The following is a 5,207-nucleotide window of genomic DNA, read 5'->3' on the forward strand; positions in this document are numbered from 1 at the left end:
CTCTGCACACAGTAAATACAAATGACTGACACAGAGACATCCAGTACAGTGCTCAAAGCCCTACTGAGAGCTCACCTCCTCCAAGAGGCCTTCCCAGACTGAGCCTCCTCATTTCTCTCCCCCTCATCCCCCCACCCTACCTCCTTCGCCTCCCCACAGCACCTGTATATATGTTTGTACAGATTTATTACTCTATTTATTTTACTTGTACATATTTACTATTCTATTTATTTTATTTTGTTAATATGTTCTGCTTTGTTGTCTGTCTCCCCCTTCTAGACTGTGAGCCCGCTGTTGGGTAGGGACTGTCTCTATCTGTTGCCAACTTGTACTTCCCAAGCGCTTAGTACAGTGCTCTGCACACAGTAAGCACTCAATAAGTACGATTGAATGAATGAATGAATGAATGCTCTGCACACACAGTAGGCATTCAGTATAGTATTCTGCCACCAGTAGGTGTTCAGAGCAGCACTGGCACACATCAAGCACTCAAAAAATGTGGTTTATAGAGATGATGTTGATTCCCTCTGCAACTGAGGATAGTGGAAAGAACGCAGGCTTGGGAGTCAGAGGTCATGGGTTCGAATCCCAGCTCCGCCGCTTGTCAGCTGTGTGACCTTGGGCAAGCCACTTAACTTCTCTGTGCCTCAGTTACCTCATCTGTAAAATGGGGATTAAGACTGTGAGCCCCAAGTGGGACAACCCGATCACCTTGTAGCCCCCACAGAGCTTAGAACAGTGCTTTGCACATAGTAAGCGCTTAACAAATACCACCACCATTATTATTATTATTATTATTAGAGAAATGGCATGCCATAATGGACAGAGCACAGGTCTGGGAGTGAGAGGTCATGGGTTCGAATCCCGGCTCCGCCGCTTGTCAACTGTGTGGCCTCGGACAAGTCACTTCACTTCTCTGGGCCTCAGTTACCTCATCTGTAAATTGGGGAGTGAGACTGTGAGCCCTACATGGGACAGGGACTGGTGTCCAACCAACCCGATTTGCTTTTATCCATCCCACTGTATCTACTACTTTTACAACAGCTACTACTACTACTGCAATTACTACTACTTACTACGTCTCTTGGTGTGACTGTTTATCTCTATCCTCCCTTTTCAATCACCCTGGAGCTATGCATATCAATGCCATGCTTAGGTCACATAAATTCTGGGGAAAGAGAAAGCATGACATAAAAACATCCAGAATGTTGATTATTATTATCATTGTCATCATTGCTACTGTTATTATTACTAGTCTATTTATTTATTTTACTTGTACATATTCTGTTTTGTTAATATGTTCTGTTTTGTTCTCTGTCTCCCCCTTCTAGACTGTGAGCCCACTGTTGGGTAGGGACCGTTTCTATATGTTGCCAACTTGGACTTCCCAAGCGCTTAGTACAGTGCTCTGCACACAGTAAGCGCTCAATAAATACGATTGATTGATTGATGATAGTAGTAATAATATTAGGAGTTTCATTGGTTTTTGGGGGTCAAGATAAAACTGGTATTGTGGGGAAACCAGATGTCCACTAAGTAAATGGAATGCTTCACCATAATTCAGGATTAATTTGGATGCCAAGTGAAGCTGAAAGATTGTAGGGTTTGTAACCTCCCTAACCCCTCTCAGGGTGACACCTGGAGAGTTTCCAGTCCTCTACCAGTCTTGACTACAGGAGGGAGAGTCAAGCAGAGGCCGGTCCATTCCAATCCTAGTTGGCCAGTGGCTAGCAAGTGGCAGGCAATCGGCTACAAGTCAAAACTCCCCTGTGCTGGGCAGCAACGTCATGGGAGAGAGTCAAGGGTGGAGACTCGAGTTTACTGCATGGAAGGAGGTAATGGTAAAAAACACTTCCGGATTTTTACCTGGAAAACTCTACGGATCCACTACCAGAACAATTTCAGATGGAAGTGGGGCTATGGGTTGGAGATGCCTTGACAGCATAAGACAGCCTACCTAAGGTGGGACTGAACTTCACTTGCAAGCCCATTTTGACTTTCTGATTTCCTACTGCCTGTCAGTAGAAAACTGTGAGCCCCCCGAGGGACAACCTGATCACCTTGTCACCTCCCCTGCGCTTAGAACAGTGCTTTTCACATAGTAAGCGCTTAATAAATGCCATTATTATTATTATTATTATTAGAAAGGAGTCATGAAGAAGTCATAATGGTGCGAACATATGGAGTAGACAGTCAGTCAGTGGTATTTATTGAGTGTTTATGGTATGCAGAGATTGACTGCTTGATTGACTGGGAGAGTACAATTCAGTAGAGGTGATATAAACATGATCCCTGTCCTCAAGGAGCTTCCAATCTAGACAGTCTATGAAGGAGATTTGAATGGAGTTTTCAGAATGGGGATGGTGATGAGCAACTTCAAGCACTTAGTACAGTGCTCTGCACACAATAAGAGCTCAATAAATGTGATTGAATGAACTTCCAGTCAGAGAAGGCAACAGTAGATTTCTAGAGTTCATTTCAGATGCACTGTGTATTGAGCAGTCAATCGGTGATATTGGTTTCGTGCAGAGCACCGTACTAAGCACTTGGGAGAGTACAGTACAACAGAGATGGTAGCCTCATTCCCTGCCCACAATGAGCTTACTATCTAGAGGGAGAGTTTTTTTGTCAATGGAGAGGGTGGCAGTAGTCTTCTGGAAATCCTAGTGGTGATAGTGGTGATGAAAATGATACAGCCCGCTGGAAGCAGGGTGGCTCAGTGGAAAGAGCCTGGGCTTTGGAGTCAGAGGCCGTGGGTTCAAATCCCGGCTCCTCCACTTGTCAGCTGTGTGACTTTGGGCAAGTCACTTCACTTCTCTGGGCCTCAGTTCCCTCATCTGTAAAATGGGGATGAAGACTGTGAGCCCCTCGTGGGACAACCTGATTACCTTGTATCTACCCCAGCGCTTAGAACAGTGCTTTGCCCATAGTAAGAACTTAACAAATACCAACATTATTATTATTAGTACATATCGAGTGCCCAATGGGTGCCATGCTCCACAGTAATAAGAAATAACTGTTATTTGCTCAGCACTTACTATGTGCCAGGCACTGTACTAAGCACTGGGGTGGATACAAGTAAACTCATTGTAAACTCATTGGGTAGGGACTGTCTCTATGTGTTGCCAATTTGTACTTCCCAAGCGCTTAGTACAGTGCTCTGCACATAGTAAGCGCTCAATAAATACGATTGATTGATTGATTGATTGATTGATTGTGGGCAGGGAATGTCACTGTTTATTGTTGAGTTGTACTTTCCTAAGCATTTAGTACAGAGCTCTGCACACAGTAAGTGCTCAATACATACTAACAAAAGAAATAAATCGGGTTGGACACAGTCCCCGTCCCATGGAGCTCACAGTCTTAATTCCCATTTTGCAGATGAGGTAGCTGAAGCCCAGAGAAGTGAAATGACTTGCCCAAGACCACACAGCAGACAAGTCTGCTGGGATTAGAACCCACAACTTTCTGACTCCCAGGCTTGAGAGTCAGAATGCCATGCTGCTTCCCCTACATTAAGCTAAGAAAGTACAACTAAACTGAACTCATTCCTTGCCCACAGATTCTGATTCTGGAGGTGGGAGGAAGAAAGAGGTTTTAGAGGTGCCATCGATCCATGGCAGCAGCATGGGAAGCAGCATGGCTTAATGGAAAGAGCCCGGGCTTGGGAGAGGTCATGGGTTCGAATCCCAGTTCTGCCACTTGTCAGCTGTGTGACCTTGGGCAAGTCACTTCACTTCTCTGTGCCTCAGTTCCCTCACCTGTAAAATGGGGATGAAGACTGTGAGCCTCACGTGGGACAACCTGATTACCTTGTATGTACTCCAGCACTTAGAACAGTGCTTGGCACATAGTAAGCGCTTAACAAATACCAACATTATTATTATTATTATCCATCAGTCAATGGTATTTATTGAGCACTTACCATGTTCAGAGCACTGAACTAAGCATTTGGGAGAGTAAAATCCCCCTCTCCATCCCCCCCATCTTACCTCCTTCCCTTCCCCACAGCACCTGTATATATGTATATATGTTTGTACATATTTATTACTCTATTTATTTATTTTACTTGTACATATCTATTCTATTTATTTTATTTTGTTAGTATGTTTGGTTTTGTTCTCTGTCTCCCCCTTTTAGACTGTGAGCCCACTGTTGGGTAGGGACTGTCTCTGTATGTTGCCAATTTGTACTTCCCAAGCGCTTAGTACAGTGCTCTGCACATAGTAAGCGCTCAATAAATACGATTGATGATGATGATGATGATCAGAGTTGGCACTTTCTGTCTGAATTACCTGTTGCGATTGTACTTCCACTCCTGGATTGAACCTAGTAGCCACAGATTCTGCAGACCAACATCCGTTTAGACCTACATAAGTTCTAGCTTCTCCTCCAGAAAATCTCCTGGGTCCATCTTCTGTGATTTGAAATCCTTATCTCACTTTGTTACTGCCTATAATTCCAAGCTTGAAGGGAAGTTGGTAAGCTAATCATTTCAAGGAATTTCATGCTCGCAGCGTTCCTTATGTCAGTGCTGAGAAGAATACCAGATTTTGTTGCTCTTTGATTATTTTGCAATGAAGATAAGCATACTTAGGATAACAGTAAATGAAAACTGCCTTTCTGGCCAGAGAAAGCAAAAAAAAAAAATATAAAGGTATTTTTCTAGGCACATTCTGAACAGAATCGCATTTGAATCTGGCACTGGTAACTAAAGGACTTTCTATTCTGAGCTGTTTCATAAATAAAGAGGCTGAAGCCCATTGCTCCTTTCAGAAGTGGTCTGCAGTCCCAGTGAGCAACTTGAACAGTGTCGAATAATAATAATTATGGTATTTGTTAAGTACTTACTATGGGTCTAAAATAGTTCTAAGCGCGGGGTAGATACAAGTAAATCAGGTCAGACAAAGTCCCTGGCCCACAAGGGGCTCACAGTCCAAGTTGGAGGGAGGGTAGTTATCAAATCCTCATTTTACAGTTGAGGAAACTGAGGCCCAGAAAAGTAAAATGACTTGCTCAAGGGCACACTACAGGCAAGTGGCGGAAACGGGATTAGGGCCTAGCCACTAGGCCACTTTCCAGTAACCACGCTGCTTCACAATCACGATAACTGCCTTGTTTGTAAAGCACATACTGTGTGCCAAGCACTGTGCGAAACATTGGGGTGGCTACAATACCAATCAATCAATCAACGGTATTTACTGAGC

Source organism: Tachyglossus aculeatus, chromosome X1 (genome assembly GCF_015852505.1).
Source record: "Tachyglossus aculeatus isolate mTacAcu1 chromosome X1, mTacAcu1.pri, whole genome shotgun sequence".
In the NCBI taxonomy this organism is placed as follows: Eukaryota; Metazoa; Chordata; class Mammalia; order Monotremata; family Tachyglossidae; genus Tachyglossus; species Tachyglossus aculeatus.